Source organism: Condylura cristata, unplaced genomic scaffold (genome assembly GCF_000260355.1).
Source record: "Condylura cristata isolate star-nosed mole 26May11 unplaced genomic scaffold, ConCri1.0 scaffold00006, whole genome shotgun sequence".
NCBI classification, from domain to species: domain Eukaryota; kingdom Metazoa; phylum Chordata; class Mammalia; order Eulipotyphla; family Talpidae; genus Condylura; species Condylura cristata.
Genome location: NW_004567107.1, coordinates 25,597,807 through 25,620,880, shown reverse-complemented (window position 1 = coordinate 25,620,880; position 23,074 = coordinate 25,597,807).

Below are 23,074 nucleotides of genomic sequence, written 5' to 3'. Positions count from 1 at the left end.
AGTAGGTCAGAAAATTAATAGTTGAGGTCCGATGGGACATTCCAACCAAAAGAACTGGATTATCATGCCAGCAAATCAATGGGTGTGGGGGCCAAAAACTGGGGAGGGCAGAATATAAAAATGGGGCTGTCTCCTGTGTCCTAGTGTCCCCTCGGGTAGGCTCTGGGTTCTAAAGGATTAATAGCGAGCTCCATCTCTGGAAGCTTCCTGTTGCCCAAATTCTGAACACTCAGAGACATCAGGGCTTGTGCTGAGCTGTTTAGGGGAATACTGGCAGGGGTCAGCAGAGAGAAAGAGCTAGGCTAAACCAAGTCTATAGCCACCCCCCATTCTCCACATCAGGACACCTAGATATACTAATATGTGTAATAGGGACATGAACTAAAACCGATTTGGGGCCTTTCTCCGGCATTCAGCTCTAAGGATCTCCTCTGTATTTGAGCTATACATCTAAAGAGTTCCCTTTAAAGCAGCCTAGCATTGGGCTGCATTCAGCAATTCCAGGGATTCTGGCTATAAATCCGTGGGGAGAAGCTGTTAAAGAGGTCCTTGTCCTTTTTAAGGAAACGAGAAAATAGGACAAAGAGGCCATTTTCTGATGGAGAGCGGCCTAAGGACAGCGACCCCTGAAAGGAGGTGGACCTGATTTGGGAAACTGGGGGTGGGAGAGTCTTGCCCATTTCTCATGCTAATTAGGAGCAGGGCTGTGGAAGGACCCAACCTGCTGCTTCCCAGGCTAGCAGAATTGTTGTAGCTGACTGCAAGTTCTCTCCAGGATTGGAACACCAAGGTTTTGGGGATTATGTTGTCGAGAAGTTTCCACAGCTGTATGTGTAGACATATTCCGGGGCTGAAAAAAAAATGTCTCCAATGGTAGTTGCCTCAGTCCTCCCCTCTGGGTACCTGTGTGTCCTCTAGCCAGCAGGAGGGAGCCTATTTCCCCACCCCTAGAATCTGGACTTGACCTTGTGACTCATTAGACCAACTGAATATGGCAGAATACTTGAGACTTCCAAACCCAAGTCTCCAGAGGGTCGGAAGCCTGCACTCTGCTGTTGGAGGCCAGTACCCGTGGAAGAAATCTGGCTACTCTGAGACCACCAGGCAGTGAGAAAGCCCAAGCTGACCCTGTGGGGTGGTCACATGAAGGCCCACCCGAGCACCAGATGTGTGAGTCTTCTTGAGATGTCCACCCAGGTAGCCATCCTCTAAGTGCGGCCAAGTGAGTGGGCTTAGCTGACGTCAGGGCTATGGAAGAAGCACCCCACTGGGCTCAGCAACACCCAGGATCTTGAGAAATCATGGGATATTGTTTTGATATCATTACATTTTGGGTTATTTTACAAGAGAGAACCAAAATACCTAGTTTAAATTGTTTTCTGGCTCAGAGCTTTTAGCACTATAGTAAATATGCGGTAGAGACAATGTTGTGGACAGGCATGGAGGAGCCTGTCAGGCTCATGTCCTTTCCCTGGTCCCACCTGTAGAGATGCTGCCTCCGCAGCTGCACTGTCCCCTGCCCCTTTCCTGCTGTGGCTGTGGCCAGGAGAAACTGACTTTTGAGCCTGCTGGCTGAGCACATAGAATCTGCTGGCAAGTGGTGGCAAAGGGTTTTTGTTTCCAAAATAGGCATTCCTATCAGATCTCCATTGAGACCCCTGGAGAAAGGGCGGAGTCAGAACATGTCCCTTCCTGTATGGAGAAAGATCCAGAAACATAACATCTTGGGCAAAGGACTGAAGGTGCCCAGAGAAGGGAGGGACTGACTGGTTCTGCCTCAGGTAGTCTGGGGGTAGGGGAGAGATGATGTTTTGGTTGCAAAGCAGAAAAGAAACTTTGATCCAGAATGATCAATAGTTGGAACCCAGGAAGGTTAAGTCAGGGGAGGGGGGATATCTCACTCTGTTCCCTGGAGAGGGCATCTGGGAAGAGGAGAGTGGGTAGTGGCCCTTTAGAAAGAACTTTGGCCATTTCACTGGAGAAAAATGAAAAGGCAGAAGGCAAATCGACCTCCTGGAACAGACCTGGAAAGCCTTTTTTTAGTGTTCCTGAAAGGAAGGGAATAACAGAGTGGCCCAGCCAGGCCTGGAATTAAGAGGAGGGGTCAGGTGTTGGACTTACCTGTATGAGCCACTCCATAAGCCTCAAATCTCAACTAAGGGTGGCCTTCCCTGGTGGCACAGGGGTTCAAATCTCAGCGCTATTGAGCTATCGCCAGCCACTGCAGCATGAGCTTGATCCCCAACCAAGGAGGTGACCCACATAGTACAGCAGACCTCTCCTGACCCACCCACTGCTCCCCTCAGCAGTGTCTTTTGGTAGATCTGCCTGTTCTGTGCCCTCATGCATCTCAAGGGAGTTCTCTCACTCTTTCCACCCCTGCACCTCTGACCTATATCCCAGTTCTTGTATACATCAATAAATCTTTAAATAAGAAAAAAACTCAACTGAGAGATGTTTAGAGTCCTGGGTCTCAGGCCCTGTTCTAGGTACTGGGAATCCCTCACAGAAGAGAAATGGTTTGAGTCAACATAATGCAGTTAGGGCTAGTTCTGGGTGAAAGGAGGGCTGGTCTAACGTGTTCACGTGGAGACAATTGGTGATGGGTGTGTGACTGGGTGGACATCACACATCTGGCTTCCAAAAGAAATCTCAGTGCCACCGTGGCAACCACCTTGGCTCCCTATAGACTTCGGGGCGAAAAGATAAACATTAGATCGGTGGCAGTGATCCCCAGACCAGTACTATCATCATCAGTTAGAACTTGCCAGAAATGTGAATTTTCAGGTTGCTTCCTAGACTCACAAGGTCAGAACCTTTGGAGGTGGAATGAGACTGGCTTTCCGCAGTCCTCCAGGTGACTCTGAAGCCTGGTAGAGTTCGAAAATCACTGCATCAGATGCCAATTGTCTATTGGCTTGAGGGCTTGGTAATCAGTATTTGGTATTTGCAGTTTGTTGCAGGCAATCAGGTATTATTGATTAGTTCAATAGATTCTGGGGTTTGTTTTATTTTGCTATCTACTTGCTTGATTTATTGGTGCTGCTGTTATCGACTTCTGCCCCATAGCACAGTCCCTCCGCCCCACTCCAAACACAGGGCTTCTTTTATTTATTTATTTATTTATTTATTGAGCACCTACTATGTGGCTGAAGCCTGTCCTTATCCTCTATTGGTCTCAGTTTTTTCTCCATGAGATGAGCTGGAATGTTCTGGTGCTGCTGACTGTTCTAAGTGGGCTGATAAGTAGTCTCACCTTGTAGCTGGCAGGAGCAGAGTCTTCAGGAGAGGTCAGAGGGCAGGGGAGGAACATGAGCAGGGACATGTGGGGTAGGATACTCAGTGGGCTCAGGAGGTGGTGCCTGGGGTCAGGGGGGTCCCGCTCCCACACCCAGTCCTCCCAGTAGCCCTGATCTTCTCTGGGATCTGTTTCTGTGCTCCCAACCACGACACGGTTAGATTAGGTCTTAGGTCAGTGTTTTCCAGCCATTTCAGCTGTAATATTGGAACACATTTGTTGTGAAAGTCCATTATAGAAAACCGACACAAGTGACATTATTATAAATTTATGTTTCAGTTCAAATGTATAAGCACTACTTATTATAAAGTCAACCAATGAGAATAATGAAGCTATTTCAATAACTCAAATAATTTGAAATTGGGCATTATAAATAATAGTTGCAATCCAGTAGGAACATCGATATCCAATTTATTTCAGTGTTTAGATTTGGTTTCACTGTATTATTAAAATCCCAATCCACCCTGAAAAGTAGTTGTAAATGGTAAAGGATTTTCAAAACATTTTACCTTCCAATCTCAGCTCATGCTCCAATTAAACTCATCCAGGAACTTCAAGAGGAATAATAGGCAATTATTTTGTTTCAGGGTTGAATTATTAATAATACCTAAGCCCTGCTCTCTCTTTTTTTTTAAAGTGTGTGTGTATTAAATTTAGAGGGAGATGATGAGTAGGTTTCTTAGCTTAAATATTCATTGTTTGGCAGAAAAATACTTTCCAAATGAATGTGGCTTGAAGGATGTTCCTGGCTGTCACTTAACGAAAATCTCACACCCAACTCTGACAGTTCACTCAAACTTTCTGAACAAATTTATTTTATTTACCATGTAAACCAAGCTTTAGGATTCAAATTTTATCCCGAACATGTTTTCTAGAATAGCAAGCAGGCTAATAGGGAGACCTCACATTGTCAAATGGAGCCCGTTAGCGTTTATGGAAGCCAGACAAGTGCCCCAATGTATTCTGAGCACTAAAAGGGTTTCTGCCTTGATAGAATCAAGGTTTTTGGAACTTTTAGCGACTGCCTCTTATGACCACCCCTCTCTGTGTTCAGAGCAGGTTGCACGTTTAATTGAGCTGAGGCTCAGGTGATGAAGTGACAGGTCGGCTCCTGTCCAGGCCTGAATTACTTAAGGCGGGCAGAGCCAGAGAGGCAGGTGAGCAACCTTCCCAAGCATATTCCTTGGGGAGCCCCCTCCCCCCACCTCTAAACCTGGGGAGCATGCACAGTGATTTTTGTTTCAAGATTTAAAATAATTTAAAAAATACATACTTAGGCAAAGCCTGCTGAAGTTGCTAAAGGCCTTCTTGGATCCTCAGACACTCCAAACACCTGAGTTTGGAAACCATCAATCTGGCCAATCTCTCAGGGCCTTTCTCTGGCCAACACTGGCAGCCCATCCAGTCTTTACTGGACAGCGCATTGTCAATGATTGATTCTGTTTCACCCTCCCATCCCCCCCCACCCCGGATGTTTCCAGAAGTAAAAAAGCAAGCCCTCCTGCTCCCCCCACCCTCAGCCTGTGGGATTCCCTTCTAGGAAAGTCATTACTGCCTCTCTTGGTCGTCTGCCAGCTCTAAAGTGTCTTTTTAATTGCATCTAATTTGGCCTCATCTCATTAAATCCTTAATTTAAACCGGAGCGATCCCTCCAGCTCTGGCTGCCTAATGACAAAGAGGCCCACATGCCCTCCCCCTACAGCATGGCTCTCCAGTCAGGGCTGCTCTCATTTCCAGGTGGTCTCTCTGGGAGGCTTCTGACAAGTGGCTGTCGTCCTCTCCACGCTGAGTGTGGAGCCGAGCCAAGAGGGCTTCCCGGGAGCAGTAATTACTGGTGAAGGCAAAACCCTCCACCCTACTGGTGCCCTGGCTCACAGACAAGCCCAAAGTTGCTGCAGCAGCAGCAGCAGCAGCAGCATCTGAGTCTGGTGATGCAGAAAGGGGAGTGAAGGTAGAGTAAGAAGGTCCTGAGATGAAATAATAACAAATGCATGATAAATGCCACTACTGAGTGCAGGACATCATTCTCACCAAGGACATTGTGGCTGGCTTCTTGCTACAGGTGAGGAACTTCAAGCTAGTCTAAATGGAAAGGGGCAAGTCTCGGATATAAAGGCAGATCTCGGGGCCCTCCATGGTGGTACAACAGGTTAAAGCGCAGCACTATGAAGCTGTCCACAGCCACTGCAGCACGAGTTCCATCCCTGGCCAGGGAGCTGACTCACATGGTGCAGTAGACTCTCCTGTCTTGCCTGCTGCAACCCTCAGCAGTGTATTTCAGGGCATCTGCCTGTTCTGCTCGCCACTCTGTCTCTGGTGAATCCTCTCACCACCACCACCTCCCTCTGGCCTGTACCCCAGTTCTGTATATATTAATAAATAAATCTTTAAAAAATAAATAAAGGCCTATCTGTTTGGGCTCAGTGGGAGAGCTCTTCTCTTAATCTCTTGCAGTCCACTCTCATTTCCTCCCAGGCTTACGGCCAGCCTCTCCTCTTCAGCTACCCTGTTATCTTAGTGCCGCTCAAACAGGATGTCACCCCTGCCCTAGTGTCTTTGCACTTGCTGTCCCCTCCATCTGCAGTGTCCTTCCCCTCTGTTTATCTGTTACTTTAGTTCAACCCTCTTTTCAGAGAAACCTTTCTTGACCTCCACATTGCCCCTTCTTGACTCTCTGTGCCAAATCCTGTTTTGTTTTCTTGCTATTTTTGTTTATTATTGTGGCTCACTCGATTTTACTAAATCACAGATTTAGACATGAAACGCTGTGAAAGCAGAGAAGTATTCTGTCTGCTTCACTTTTTGATACCTACTATCAGATGTCTGTCTCTTCACTTTTTTTAAATTGTATTTATTTGTGCATAGAAGAACTGGGGTATAGGCTAGAAATGCGGGGAGTAAGAGGATTCACCAGGACAGGCAGATCTACTGAAATACACTGCTGAGGGGAACAGTGGGAGAGACAGGAGAGTTCTGCTGTGCCATTTGGGTCAGCTTCTTGGCCAGGATTGCACTCAGGCCTTAGAGGTGATAGTGCTGAGACTTGACCCTTAGGCCACCAGGGAGGCCCTGACACATGTCCTCTTGAATCTGTATTTGATACTTGGCTCCATCATGCCCATGCTCACCCATATCCTGGGACATACACATTCCCGCACTCTTCAGCTCTAGTGGCGGCTAGGCTTGCCATCTCTCCCAGCTTTCTCTGAATCATTTCTACCAAGAAGGCACCAGCAAAACACTTCCCTGGGCATGAACCCCAGAACAGCAGCCTGGAGATCCCAGGGAAGGGTTGATGTGTACTGCATTAATGTGGAGTTCTGGAGCTGGGTGCTATGAAGACACGAATTACTTCCTAAATTCCTCCCACTGACTGAGCTTCCAGGGTGACACTATGCTCTGCACAGCTGGAAACTGAGAGGAAAGCTTTGTGAGAATAGGCTGGTCTTCTAATTCAGTCTACCCTGGGAGAAAGAGGGAGAAAAGATCTTTATCTTCCAAGGCTGTTCTCTAAACAAACATCCATAAAAAGATAGTCTGGAGGGAAAGCAATCAATATCTCTGTTCACACTGTTAAGGGGAAGAATATCCTAACAGAGCTCTGCAGAGTTTTGTGGACTCCACCCCTACTCCAGTGATTGGAAACTACAACTCCCAGCAGCACCAGGGAGAGAACTGCGAGGACCCAAGTGCGGAGCTAAGCAGGCATTCTGGGACTTTGGGGGATAACTAGGGCACCATTTTCCAATGGAGTTTTCTCACTAGGGCAACGGCTCTCGGGACTGTGTGACTGGGGGCCCTCAGTTAGTTACCAGAGATCCAAGTCAGCCAAACCGGTAAGATATTTTAGTTTCCTTGTGTCTCTCTATTTCCCTGGGTTGTTCCTTTTGCTTTCCCTCCCTTTTTTTTTTTTAAAGAAACCCTTATTGACCCTTTTATGTGTGCCTGCAGTATGCCTAAATTTTAGGTGCGTGGGTGAGGCCCCACAGACAGGCAGCCCAGTTCACACTGTAACAATAAGACATACATGAGAAATGCATGGACAATTGTCTCCCATGTAAAGCTCAGGAAGCAAAAGAGACCTAAAGGAACGGCCACTGTTAAGTGTGCTCTAGGTGCGTTTCTGTCTTGCCAGGCTTTTGGGTGAGGCTGTATGGCCTGCATTGGGATCGTCCTTGTGTCTAGCCCCACCGTCCTTGGCTACCCACACCTTTCAGGTGCCTCAGTGTGAGAGGGTTAGATGAAAGGCAAAGTTGAACTGGGAAGAGGCATGCCTGGAATAGAGTAGCCCGCTAAGGGACTGATGCCTGGCCCAGGCTACCTCTGAGGATTTCCAACCTGACCCCCAAGCCCCTCTGTTGTTGGTACCAGGAACAGCAGGTGCAACAAGACCCCAGAGATGAACTGCCAGGTGTTCCTTGCCTGATGGTACCCTCTGCAGGACCATGTTGGGGGCATTCCTTCAAGAGGGGAAGGGCAAAGAGGAAACGACTCCAGCTTCTCCACTGTTCATCTAGCAAGCAGTTACTGAGCACGGACTGTGTGCCTACGTTAGGTAAATTAAGTGAGCCAGGCTCATGAGCGCCTGCCTGCGCTCGCCTGTGGCTGTCACCTGTGGTCTTGGCCTTCCCCTAGGTTACAGTGCAGACATTGGGGTGAAGGGGCGCTATGACTGCAGACACCTGGGCCCAGGGGCATGGCATGTACTTACGTAAGTGTGGACACCTTTGTGGAGAGGTGAGGGACAACAGGGCAGCACCACTCTGGGTGAGACTGCCACAGTACTGCAAGGCTGAGAGGGAGAAGGTCGGGGAGAGCCAGAAAGAAAGAGGGAGATTTGGGGAGCTGGGAGGCTGGGATGTCTCCTGGGCTTCCTGGCCCCCTGCCTGCTTGCCAGTATAATTAGCATGAGCCGGCAGGTTCAATGCAGATGGAGAGAGGACAAAACCCTAGGCCTGAGCTGGAGTCTCGACAGAAGTGGGGCTGATTTGGCCCCTGCCCGAGACATCTGAAGCTGCCCTGGGGCATTATGGACATTATGGCATAGGGCCCTAGGGGCAGGCAGAAGGGGCAAGGAGGAGCTGCTCCCTGGCAGAGGGCAAGCTTGGGAGTTGTGGCTTGAAGGAGGAAGGGCCAGGTCAGGGGAGGGGAGGCAGAGCAGTGGAGACGTGTGAGGGAGGGTGGATTCCAGAAGGTACCCCTTCGAGCTATGCCACAGGGTTTGGCTTTTAGCTGACAACAGCTGAGAGCCTAGAGATGGGGAGGGGGATATAAGGCTTCTTGTTATTTTTCTTATCACTCAAGTGAAGTATCCCATTTGAGAACATTTATAAATTATCTATCAGAAAAGCAGACTGTAATTGCCCATAATTCCTCCCCATGAGGAAAATACATGAGAAGATTCCGTGGCTGCCTTTCTAGCCACCTAGTCGTCCTGGCTGGAGCCCTGGTTCCTTCGTACCCTGTGTTTTCTTTCACCAGCCAGCATCTGTAGGACAAATCATGGTCCTTTGCTTTCTCAGAATCACTTACAGCCTTCCCCGCCCCATCTCTGCTAGCCTATGGAATGTTCCCCAGGCACTTAGAGTGAATGAAGAACCTCCCCTTCTCTAGTGCCCACGAAGCTGGGAGAAGGGCAAGGGCACCGGCCCAGGCGGTCTGCCGTGGCTGCCCTCCTGTCCGAGTGTGGCCTCAGAGCCTGGGCGCCACTGCAGTCTGGCCTGTGGTGGGCTCTCACCACTGGGTTTGGGCAGCTGCCTCCAGGGCGGATCCCCGGAGTAGGTCTGGGCCTGGTTGCTCCCAGCCCTGTTGGGGGCCTTCCCCTCACCAGCCACCTCTTTACCTTCCTCCTTTGCACAAGCTCAAGCAGCTCAGGAACATATGCCCAAAGTTCCTCCAGAGTCCAGGGAGGGACCCAGGAAGGAAAAGACAGAAAAAGACCAGCACACATCTAAACACGTGCACAAACGTGCAAATACGTTAAAAAAAAAATCCCCCAAGTCTCTGCCTCATCCCAGAGACACTGCAGAGCCAATGCATGAGCCCTCCCAAAATCCTCATCTTTCCTGAATGTTCCCAAGTGGGAAGCTGGGAGCAGAGCAGGGACTGGGGCTCCCCACCCCTGGAGGCTGTGGAAGAGGCTGGTAATGAGGTTCTGGCCAGCAGACTGGCATTCACACTTCTTGCTGATAATTGGTCACCCCTTCCCAGAGCAGGTGGGGCCTGACTCTGTAATTGGCAGGGGGCAGGCCAGTCCCCTCAGGAAAGGAAAGGTGTTAATTGCTCTTCCCCTCCTCCAGGTCAGTCTCTACTAGGGAGGGAGCTTGAAGGTGCAGGGAGAGGTGGCAGGGCTGCAGAGGGCAAAGGTTCTGTGCTTCCCTCTTGCACTAGATGGATCTAAGGTGACTGGCCATCCAGAAGGGCTTGGCTAGGCCCCTGGCTGGGATTTAGAAACCAGATGCTGAGACCCCAACGCTTGTGGCTTGACCACCCTGGTGTCCACTCTCTGGCTGAGTGGAACCAGAGCTGGAGGGGGTATGCAAAGTGAAAATGTCAGAAGGGGAAAGACAAATCCAGGAAGATTTCACTAATGGAATACAGAGAAACAAAGCAAAGGAACAGAACAAATGAAACCAAAACAAACTCTAGAATTCTGAATGTAGAACTGAAATTCCAGTAGGAGTGGGGCTGGGGGGCGGGAGGGCGTGGAAGAGGGGAGCAGGGAGCTGTCCGGTGGACTCTGGTGGAGGGTTATGGGTACTTTGGTGGTAGGCATCTGAGGAGTTGTGACCCTATTCCCCCCAATTACATACAGTGTTGTAAACTGGTGAACCTCAATTAAAATAAAACAATTAAAAACCAAACAACCGGGCCCTCCCTGGTGGTGCAGGGGGTACCCACATGGGCGGCAGACCTCTCCTGGCCCGCCTGCTGCTCCCCTCAACAGTGCATTTCATCCATCTGCCTGTTCTCTCCACTCTGTCTCTGGTGAAGCCTCTCACCATCCCTGCACCTCTGGCCTGTACCCCAGTTCTGTGTGCATAAATAAATCTTTAAAAAAAAAAAAAGTAGGAGTGCTCTAGCTCAGGCAATACTGCCCTTCCCAGGATCTGAATTCTCCAGCCCACACCCTGGGGAGCTGGACTTGGGCAGGGTGCTGAGCTCCTCTCCCAGTGGAGTGTGTCCAGAGTCTTGCTCCCATTTGATAACACTCCACACCCAGCACATTATATTCCATGAAAATTACCTTCCAACCAGCATCTGATTAGCCTGACCCTACCAGTGATTGTAAACAGATGGCTTCCCTGCACAGTAAGAAGTCTACTCCCCTCAGAGGGTCTGGGCATCATCTGCAGGGTAGAAATGCCCCTGTGGCATTCCATCAGCCAGGCCTCTGAGCATGGGTGCTCTTTTCCAGCACCCATGGGTGGGGAGGGAGGTGAGAAAAGACACCTCTTTAAAAAAATTTTTTAATTTATTTATGCATGTAAGAGCTGGGGTAGATAGGCCAGAGTGTGGGGGGTTGGGTAGGGAGGGATGGTTGGGGAGATGAGATGATTCACCAGAAACAAAGTGGGGAACAGAACAGGCAGATTGACTGAAATACACTGTTGAGGGGAGCAGTGGGCAAGACAGGAGAGGTCTGCCATGCATGTGGGTCACCTCCTGGCCAGGGATCAAACTCATGTTGCAGCAGCTGTGGATAACTTCATAGTGTTGAGACTTAACTTCTGTACCACTAGGGAGGTCCCCAAAAGACGCTTCTCTTTTTTTTTTTTTTTATTAAAAAGTTTATTTTTACATCATTTTTCACATTTTTTTTTCATCTCAATTGTAATCCCCACGGGTTTCCCATCACCAAATCACCCCTGTGCCACCACCATAGTCCCGTGCATTTCCCTCCCTTCCCCCCCCCCGTTTTTGATCCCATTCCCCACTCCACCCCCACATAATGTCTCTGGTCTATGGTTGTTCATTATTTTTGTTATTTTCTCGCCTGGTCCATTATACTCCTGCTATGAGTGAAACCATCCGGTATTTTTCTTTCTCTTTCTGGCTTATCTCACTCAGCATGATCTTTTCCAGCTCCATCCAAGTTGCTGCAAAAGACATGTGTTTCTCTTTTTTGGTTGCTGAGTAATATTCCATTGTATATATGTACCACATCTTTCTAATCCAGTCATCTACTTTTGGGCATTTGGGCTGCTTCCATGTTTTTCCAATTGTAAATAAAGCAGCAATAAACATGGGGGTACAAGTATCTTTTTCAATCAGTGTTTTTGTGTCTTTTGGGTAGATACCTAGGAGTGGGATTGCTGGGTCATAGGGAAGCTCCATGTTTAGCAGTTTGAGGAACCTCCAAACAGTTTTCCATAGTGGTTGTACTAGTTTGCATTCCCACCAGCAATGCAGGAGAGTTCCTTTTTCTCCACATCCTCGCCAACATTTGTTGTTGCTAGTTGTTTGAAGATGTGCCATTCTCACTGGGGTGAGGTGGTATCTCATTGTGGTTTTAATTTGCATCTCCCTTATTACGAGTGATGTTGAACATTTTTTCATATGCCTGTTGGCCATCTGCATTTCCTCTTTGGAGAAGTGTCTTTAAAGACGCTTCTCTTAACCAGAGAGTCTGGGTCTGTCCTCACCAGAGTCCTGGCGATTGTGTGAGCCTTCTCAGCTCCTTCACATCTTCTACCCAAGCAATCTCGGGTGCTAAGCACTGCCCTGCCCTCTTCCCAGCATTCTGTTCTTGTCACCAGCGTGGCAACTGTAAGCTCCTTGCCCTGTCCATCCTTGTTCTGTTCCAGTTTTTCTTTTCTTGTAGACAAAACTACAGAAATCTAAGCCAGGCCATTTGAGCCCAAGAGGGACCACAGCCTCATAGCCATAGTCAAAAGCATGTCCACCAGTCATGACAGACCCTGTCAAGACCAAACTTGGAAGAAAAAGAGGCAAGAACTCCATTCTGGAAAGCTCTCCTATTTCTCTGAAATCCTGCTCATGCCTAAAATCCTTTAGCTTCCCTCCTAGTACTCCCCGATATGAGTCCCTGTGTCTTCCTAGTTTAGGGGGATGGCCTTTGTGACAGAAGTCTGTCATGTCCTTAGGTTTGCTAGTGCTTGACTTAACCGGATGTCCTTCCAACTCTTGTCTCTTGAGATTTGGCTTATGAACAGTGAATAGCCAGACCCCCAAAACATCCTCCCCAGTGTCTTGATCATCTCATTAGGCTCTCCACACCAGCCTCCTCACTTGTGACCTTGCTCTATCGCCTCTTGCTCCATATGCTCCTCTATCTGTGACAAGAACGATTGTTATGACATTCACATCTGATCTGATTGCTTCCTTGTCTAAAATCCTTCCTGATCCCCAATCACTAGAGCATAACCTCCAAGACCTTTGATCGTGGCCTCTGCCTCTCTTTGGTCCCCACTGCTGATTTCCAATCATGATCTTCTCCAAACACATGACACTATCTCTCACCTCCAGGCCTCCTCACCCTAATGTTCCTCCCTTCCTTTCAAAGCCTAAACTCATGCTTCAAGGACTACTTCTAATAGCACTTTCAAACCCTCCTGGGAAAAGAGATGACTTCCTAGTCTTTTTACTTCAGCGTTGGAACTTCTGTATCTATGGCAGGTAGAATAACACCCCTACACCTAGGATGGCCAGGTCCCAATCCCCCCCCTGAAACCTGTGATGACAGCAAAAGGAATTTTGAAGATGTGGTATGGGACTGTAGCCTGGATTTTTCTGGTGGGTCCAGTGAGTCTTAAGAGTCTTTAGAAGAAGGAGGCAAGAGTGAGATACAGCCATGGGTGTGATAGTTGTAATGTGGGCTGTGAGCTAAGGAGTGAGGGCTGTCTCTAGAAGCTGGAAAAGGCAAAATGGAATTGATTTAATATCCAGAAAGCAACTGATTTCTTCCCTACAGCCTCAAGAAAGGGACAGTTTGATTTTAGTCCAGTGAGACCCATGTTGGGGGTCCAGCCTCTGGAACTACAAGACGATGCATCTGTGTTATCTTAAGTCACTAAGTAGCCATAGAAATTGAACACAACACCATATCAGTGTTGGCTGTTCATGTACCAGCAAGTTCCTAGAGGACAAAGCCTGGGTCCTTCTGTGTGTCTGACAAAGAGGAGATACTTGGCAACATTGGGTGAATGAATGAATGAATGAGTGGACGAGTGGACCTGCTATAGATATCAGGTCTTTGAGGCTTCTTGGGCTACAACAAAATGGAATTGATTTGATTTCATATCCAGAAAGCATGGTTGTCTGTACTATCTGATCCTGTTCCCTACCCTTCCATGTCCACAAACATTATTTATGTTGCCTCAAAGGCATCCTCTCTTGAGCTAGAAGATCACTCAAGCATCTGACTCCAGATCATTGCTAGTAACTTCCATGTAGATCAACAAGGTCATTAGTTTCCAAAGTTCATGAAACATCAGGGCTGCAGGAACCTCCACAATCCACTGTCTCATGTCCTTTGAGGCTGAGAGAGGGAAGAGAGGAAGTGATCGAATTGAAGCACTGTGGGACCAGGACAAAAACCCAGACCAGGGGCTTCTTTGTGCTCCCTTCCCCCACCACCCTGAGGATCCAGATGCCAGCACCATACACCCATTTTACAGGTGAGGAAACTGAGGGTGCGGTCAGCTAGCTAGTGATCATAGCTCCAGAGTCTCACCTCTTCATCTCCTCATTATACTGACAGTGGGGAAACTGAGGCCCAGTATGGTAGCTCAAAAAAAAAAAAGCAGGTTATGGCTTGAATGCAAATTTGCTCCCTCCAAACCCTCAGTGTGGGAAGTGCCTGGCTGAAAGTAGACCTTTAGAGTTTGCCTTCTTCAATTAGGCTGTTTGCTTCTCTGAGTACAGGGGATAATTTAACTAATGGCTTTGGTTTTTCTGACACTATCGATTGGTCAAGATTAAATATGTTTGTCACAGTCAAGTGAACTAATCACTTTATTGTATTTCAAATACTAATTTCATCAGGTAGATGTTGGGGGGTGGCCCGGGGGAGGTGCAGGGAGATGAGCATGTGCACAGATGGGGTGGGCAGAGGCACAATCGATGGAGCCAGTCTGCCTCGAGGCACCTGGAACAGCAGGCTTCCCAGGCCCTCAGCCTCGCTGCTCAGGCAACAGGAATCTGCATTTCCCCGGCCTCTTCCATCACTGATCCAGGGCCCTCTTGAAATTTCTCTTCTCAGGAGAGGCAATTTCTCAGGCATTATTGGAAAATGGTAGATGTTTCCAAATAGCAATCCTAAATCACCCCCTGGCCACTAATCACACAGCTGCTCTGACACTGCTGGATGCAAATGCCGCCGCTCTGAGCCATTAGCCATTCCAGGAACCACCGATTCACGGCAAAACCTGAAAATGAACTCATCTGTCTTTCAGGTTTGGAAAGGCCTTGCCATTTCCATAGCTCAGCATGTTGGACAAGGAGACCCAGGGCTTATTAAATCATGCCCTGGCCCTGGTGCAAATGAGCAAACCTCCCTCTTTGTGAGAGAGGCTGAGTATGCACACACCCACTCTTGCACACATGTGCATGGAAAGAAATGCAAAAGCATGCATGCCTGGCTACATACATACCACACTCATGTGTGCATAAGCATGCACAAGGTGTGTATTCATGTACACCCATATGCACAAGCACACACACGTGCAGAAGTTCCCAGAGTGCAAGCTGCTTCCCAAACACGTGAAGTCTCTCCCTGCACTTAGAAGTTCTCTGAGACAACTCGACTGAGCGACTGCGAAGACAAAGCCAGTTTCTCTAGGTCTGGAGATGAGGCCGCCACCAAATCACTTTTCTCATTTTGTCCTATTTTATCATGGCAGACACATCATGGTAGCTCCTGCAGCTGAGGAAAATCAGGTGTGTCTTTTCCACACTCGGCTTTCTGAGGCTTAATCCTGTGGTGATGAGACTGGGAAGAGGCTGGCTCCCAAGTTAACTTCAGGGCCAAGGAGTAATCTGCCACAATTCTCATAAGCACTTGCTTCACGGTCTCAACATGTTCTGCTGTTGCCCGCGTGACTGCACAGACTGTCTGGACGTGCTCAGCTACAGCCCCGTCACCGGCGTGTGGGTTCCGTTCTACCGGCTGATGGCCTCCCATCTACATGGCCTTCCATGGCGACTCTGGGACCAGGCTGGGCTTTAGGATTTACCGTCCCTGTTTTATAGATGTGGAAACTGAAGCCCAGAGGGGAAGAAGACTCTGGGGGCATCCAGACAATCAGTGGTAAACTGCAACTGGAGTTAGATCTCCTGATTCATACACCAGCCCTTTGTGCATCTCTGGACAAACCTTGCCTGAGTTTCCAAAGCCTGCGAAGCTGCCTTCACCTTGACGAGGCTGGGAACTGGCATTGAGCAAAAGTCCCCAAACATGCTTATTATTGGTGGCTCTCTCCAGGGACCTTGGGCCTGGTGTCAGGAAAAGGCTGTTGGGAGGCTGTGTTTGGTGGGCCAAGACCCTGCTCTCACCAAGCAATCTCTATTTTTAGAAGCATATTTCTAAAAAAAAAAAAAAAAAGATATATTTCTGTGCTTTAGGACCTGTGAGTTCTGGTGCTTTCCTGGGAGTTGTTCAAGCTCTGGAAGCTGCATCCATCCCCAGGAATCCTACTGGGTTAAACAAGATAGAAAAAACTAGCGGCAGCTCCCCAGGGAAACACTGAAAGTCGAAGTAGCAATAAACAGATTTGCTGAACATTTTGAATCTTTGAGCATCATTAAAACCTGGAGAGCTGTGTGTTGAGTATGTAACCTGGCCTTTAGTCTCTTTTCATGCTATGTAACTCCAGATGTTTTACCTCCTTAAAAGATGTTTTTCTACATGATGGAGTACCCAATTTGCAAAAAAAAAATCCTGGTACCCACATCGAATCAGCAAAATGCCAGCAATATGCCAATTCCCAGTGCATTTGTTAAAGCCAGGCCTAGGAAGGGGTCCACGCGTGGATTTTGAAACCTGGTGAATCTGCAGCTAGGAAGCTCGAGCTCTCGCTTGTTGAAGAACTTGCCTGAGACCCACAGGACATTAGGCAAAGCTGGTGTTCAGTTCCTGCCTACAAGCTCCTTGAACACAGAGCCAAGTCTACTAAGACCAGGGAGCATACCGAACACTGGCTGGGGAAGGCACACCTGCAGAGTCATGCCCAAAGTAGCCACCGTCACAGTGCCAGGGAGGGCAGCGGCCTCCCTGTCTGGTTCTCAGGCTCCAGGGAACTGCATGACTGCTGTGCTTTAACCCGCTGCGCCACCAGGGAGGGCCCACCAGGTATATTTTAAGGAGGAAGAAAGAAGGCAGGACAGGCAAAGGGGTTCCAAGAAGACTCTTCCAGAAGCTTTACCCAACTGAATACCCTTACATCTTTTTGGCTCCCCTGGTGAGAGATGGCAGTGTCCTGTCTGTGTGTACTCGGTGTGGGTATGTTGCTGCCCCACTGGGAATAAGGATTAAGGACCAAGAGGAATCCTCTCTCCAGACCTCCCTTATGATGTGTCAGGCTTCTCCCCATCTTTCCCCCACTACACACCAACATCCTTGTCTCTCGGTCTCTCTGATGGAGCCCCAACCATGACTGGAAGATTTTCCTGATATGAGATTCTGGCCCCATCACCCTCACCAGCGTCTTCACTTGTACCCCTCTTCCCCTCCTCAATTTGGCATGCTCCTGAGTAAGGCTCAATGGCCCAATGACCAAATTCTCAGCCTGGCATTCAAAATCCTTGAGAATTGGTATAATCTCCAGAGAACTGGTATAATCTCTGTTTCTCTGCTGCAGTGTTCCTGGTGGATTTCAGAGAAGTACAGCTATCTTTGAGGGGGAAGGGTGGCTGATAACAGGATTTAAAAAACAAACACATTAGCTCTGGCCTGCCCAGGTAATGAATAGAGGAGAATGTTGTTTATCTCACTGATTTATATTGTTACAGTTTCTTCCATAGACCAAAGTGGGAACATCTTTAAGTCTCCTGCTCTCCACATTTGCTGTAGCAAGGAAATCACATTTTTCATGAACCATGGGAATTACTGAACAGCAGTGGTTTTATTTGTTAAGGATTGAACTTGGCCATTTCTTCTGCCAGGAGCTGAGTCCTGCTGTTATGCACAACTTCTCATCCAGAGAGACACCGTGGAAAATGAATCAGGACCAAGATTCGGTGACAGCCATGGCCTGGCAGGGCTCTGGGCTTTGGGGGGGTAATGGGGTCTCACAGCAGGGAAGAGCTACTGCCAGCCAGCCTGGGGAGAAGAGGGGAGGTTGAGACTTTGAAAAATGAATGGAAGAATTTTGCCACTTCATAAAACTGATGTCAGCGGGTGAATCGTAAACCCTGCAGGGACTGTAAGAACTAGCAAGGCCTTCATGATCGGTGAGCTCAGGGACTCTTAAGCTTAGGGCTGTGGCTAGGTTTTATGGGGGTTCATGAACCCATGAAATTGTGTGCAATTTTTTCAGTGCATATGTGTATTTCCCTGAGGCTATAGTTCATGACATCCATCAATTCTTAAAGATTAAGAATCTCTGGGTTGATTCAACCTTCTTATCATACAGAGAAGAAGCTATGGGGTCTTTGGGTGAGAAGAGACCAGTTGCATTCTCCGTGTAAGAAAGGGACAGAATTGGAATTAGGAATTAGGAGACCTAACTTCCCCTTTGGTCTGGCCTTGCTATGTGACCTGGAGCTGGTTACCTTACCTTTCTGAGCACTATATTGTGAGTATAATTAAAGAATTACAGGGGAGATTAAAGGAATTAATGTACTTCAACACCTGCCCACAATGTTAGTATATAGTTGATGCTCAGTAAATATTTCTTGAATCAACCAGTAACTTTGGAAATCATCTTGTTCAGCTATCTTCCATTCATTCAGCAAATATGCATTATCTTTTCTATGCTAGGACATGAACACGCAGAGCAGGCAGTCGTCACCTCACAGTCTTAGGAGTTAAGTAGGCAACAGTTAAGAAAACAGACCATCTGATTTCTGTAACAATGAGCAATGACTCTGTACATGTGACTGCTTTAATGCAGTGTGATGAATGTCCTAACAAGGTCAGCACAGAAAACTGAGCAAGAAAAGGATGGGGACAGCTCGCTAGTGGTGTGGTACATATGTGTGAGGTGATCAGTAAAGGCTTCTCAGAGTAGGCAACAACTGAACTGAGCCTGAAGGAGAAAGCAGGGCATGATCAGGCAAAAGAAGGCTGGACCATGATGCAGAGAACAGCCTATGAAAAGACCCAGAGGCTAACTAAAGCTTTGTGCATTTCCTTAGGAAAGTAAAAATAGATCCAGTTTGTTGTTTTCAGTTGCTGTAGGCAAGGGAAAGGGAGAGAAGCCACACTGAGATCAATATGCCTTTCCGGCACACCCCTTCAATTTTTTTTTATATCACCTATTTATTTTTGTATTCATTTATCACCTATATTCATCTCATTTGTCATCTATTCATCTTTGCACATTTATTTAATGTGGGCATCTTTATACATGGCCATGTCCTCCTCTTTGTTAATCTTAATGGTTCAATCTCCCTTTAGTTAGCCTCAGGAACTCTTTCAATGCCCCACCTTTGGAGGGGAGGCAAGTGGGTGGGTAATTAACTTATATCAGATGATGTTGGAGTTAAAACCCAGGCAGGACATTCTGGTGAGCTCATGCTATCAGAAGCAGACAATCAGGGTGGCTTGCTAGGCTGTCCTGGGTCGCTGTCCTGCCAGGGACAGCCTGACTGATCACCCCTGAGATGATTAATTCCTGCCTCTCTTGGCTGACTCTGGGTCTGCAGCCAAGTGCGGCTGTCATCTCTTTATTCTTCTCTACTGTTATTGAAAATCAATAAGCCATCCAAGCCGAATGAAGTTCAGTGACTGGGACTGAGTCCATAAATCAAATAAAAAATAAATTATATTTAAAAAGGGAAATAGGAACAGAAGGCTGTTTTGAGGTAGACCTGGAGTCCCGAGAGTCAGTTATCATGGAGGCAGAGAGACAAACAAGTAACTGTGCCACCTGGTCAAGTGGCAGGTGATAGGGCTAGAAGGGGCTCAGAGAATACCCCAGAACCTCTTTTTTCCAGCTCAGAAGACTGATGCCCAGTCCAGAAGAATGTCCCTCTGAACACACAGTAAGAGACAGAGCTGGCCCCAGAGCCCACTAATACTCCCCCTTCTACCACCTGCACACAAAACTGCTGAATAGAGGTGAATTTAAAAAGAGACTAAAGAGAGGGACTTTAAACTTATTTTTCTCAACTCTTTTCCTTTATAATGTCTGCTTTAATGTTATACATTGAAGTCCTAAGCAAAGATGACTAATTTTAGTCAAGGAGTAGACAAACTATTTCATGGCGTTCACACAAGGTTGGGAATTCTTCATGTTCTCACCAAAGAGAATGGAAAGACCTCCTAAATTATGGGGTATTGAATAGGATCCTTAGAAGGGGTCTTGCCTTAGTAATAGGCTGAATTAACACTAGACTAAAACCAATCCTGGAAGCCTTAAAGATATCCCACTGATTTGTGTTCCAGAACAAAATTCAGTGGTATTTAAAGGAATAAAACAAAATCCAGCAAACAACAATGTAAAATTTACAATCCAAGAATTACCAAGCAGGCAGAAAGTAGGAAGATATGGCCTATAGCCAGGTGGAAAACAACTCAACAGGAACAACTCAAGAATTGAGAGAGATGATGGATTTAGCAGACAAGATCATTTAAACAGCTATTATGTGCATATATTTAAGAAGGCAGAAAAAATGTGATGATGATGAGTGAAAAAATGGAGGCTTTTAGAGTTTTAATCCAAATGCAATTTCTGGAAATGGAAAATATAAATTTCTGAAGAGAAAAACACAGGATGTTATTAATATCAGATTAGACTCTGAAGATCAATGAACTTGAAGCTATAACTTTGGAATCTGTCCAAAATGAAACATATGACTACCATATGAGCCAGCAATTGTACTTTTAGGTATCCATCCAAGAGAAATGAAAGTCTCAAGACTTATTCACATGAATACTTGAATATAAGTTCATTCATAATAATAAAAAAGAACTGCAAATGAAGGGAAAAGTAAAATGCAATTTGTTCATATAGTGGAATACTACTACTCCATAATAAAAGGAATGAATTACTGGTACTTGCAACAATATAGATAAATCTCAAAATAGTATATGGATTACATTTATATGAAGTTCTAGAAAATGCAAAATTGTAGTAAGAGAAAGGACATCTGTGATTGCCTAGGAGGGGAACTGGCTGCAAAGAGGCATGCAACAATGAGGCACTGGGTGAAGGAAGTGTTTTCTGTTGCAGTTGTGAATATTATTCCACAACTGCACACATTTGTCAAAACACATTGAAGTGTGTGTGTGTAAATAAAAGGGCAAAATGAGGTACCTGTGTTGTAAAGAATCTGCTTGGTATCTTGACTGTGTTGATAGATACACCAACCTACCTATGGAAAAACATAGAGTTAAGTACACACATACAACTGAGTTCAAGTAAAATAGGGGAACTCTGAATAAGATCAGTGAATGTCACAATGTTAGTATCTGTGTCTTCCTATTGTTCTGTGTGGTTTTAAAATGGTACCACTGGGAAGACTGAGTGAAGGGTACATAGTGTTATTCTGTAATATTTCTCAGAAATACTTCTTACAAATACAATAATTTCTACAATTATTTCAATACAATTTTTAGTTAAAAATCATCAGATTGTACTGTTGATAAATTGGATTGTCTATAAGTTATTCCTCAACAAAGCTGATTTTTAGAACCTACATATGATCCTGTAAAGCAAAGTCACACTTCTCTTCATAAAATGCTCCTTTATGACCACTTCGACAGGACTTTTGCTACATTTGTATGGAAAATTAGATATCAGGAACATTTAGGAGTTCTTGTTTTTCTTAATATGTAGTGAAAATGATTTATCCAACTAAGATATCATTTTAAAACAAATGTCCTAAACTACCCCAGGAAATCATATTCACCTTTATTTTCTTGTAATTTCATGTTTTCCATTTGGATTTAGTCTCGAAGTTAAGGTTATTGGGTTCTATGCTATAAAAAATGTTTCTTTTCCCCTACATGGTTTGTTTAGTTAAGATACCACTTATAGCAAATTCCACTTCCCTCAACCCCCAACATACATGTTTGAAAGTTTTACCTTGTTATTTACTAGTTTGTATCTACATTTGTGTCGATTTATGGATTCTCCATCCTGTTCCTTTGAGTTAGTCCTTCCCTGCTATATTTATTGTGACTTTATTACATGTTTTAATGCTTGGTAGCATACATGTTCTCATTTACTGTTTCAGTTCAAAATGCTGTTAACTAACCTTGCACATTTATGAATTTCAAAATCATTTTGTCAGGTTTCAGATGTCATGCTGGGCTTCAGTTGATATTTTATTAAATTTACAGATTCATTTGGGGAAAATAGATAACTTCATAATATTAAATCTTTCTGCCAGAAACAGGATCTGTCCAAGACCACCACAGGGGTACCATTCATGCTGGAATTGTGAAATATTCAGCCTGTATGTTTGTAGACAAGGGCAAATATTTTTTCCATTTATTTGTCTTATATCTCCCAATAAAACATTATACTTTTGTCATATAAATTCTGTACATTTCTTATTATATGACTTTCTGGGTCATTCATATTTTTGCTAGTGTTGTGAATGGACTCTTTTTATCTTCTGAATTTTTGCCCTTGTTGCAAGGGTACTGAGAGTGATTGATTTCTATTTTATTTTGAGACTAACCATTTTACTGAATACTCTTATTCACTCTCACATAGTTGTTTAGTTGATGCCTTCAGGTCCGTAAGCTAGAAAATTTTATCATCTGCAAATAATAGTTTTGATTCCTCCTTTGTGCTATTCATATCTGTGGCTTAAAAAATGCATCAGCTGCCCTCAGTTAAATGAATAGTGATCACAGGCATTCGAGTATTTTTTCTGCCCACACTGGGGAGTGTCTGACGTTTCATTTTGGGCGTGAAGTCAGCTATCAGTGGGAGAGAGATTCATTTCAGTAAAGAAAAAAATCTTTCTATTCCAAACTTAGTAGAAATATTTAAAATTTGAAGTAGAGACTGAATTGTGTTCTTTTGGGTATTTCAAGATAATCATATAGTATTTGTCATTTGATCTATTAATATGATAGATCATAGATTTCATATCAAATCATTCTTGCTTTCTTAAAAGAAGCCTTACTTGCCAGTATATTATCACTTTTGTCCACTTCTGGATTTTATTTGCTATTGCGTTATTTGGGATTTAAGAAATCTCTAGGCAAGCATGCTCTGTTCTGACAACTCTATGAGAGTTGGAAGTCAGGGGCATGCTGGGTCTGCAAGAGGAGTTAGGAAGAATTCCTGGTTTTTCTTTGGTCTAGAATTGGTTAAAAGGCCTGGGAATTATGTTTCCTGAAAGCTTAGAGAAGTTTGCTCATAACAGTGTGAACTCCTAGCGTTATTTGGTAAGTTTTCTTCAATCATTTTGTTATTTTCTTCCATAGTTTCTTTTTCCTTCTTTAGTTAATACTGCCAACATATTTTATCACAGAATTACTGATTTCTCCCAGATTTAAGGCTGTAATCATACAGACATTTATAACATCCTGGTATAACTATAAGGCCTCATTAATATCTTTGATTCTGTCACTGTCTCAGTTTTAATGCCATGTTTTCTGTTTCTCCCTTTTTATCTTGATTACATTTTCCT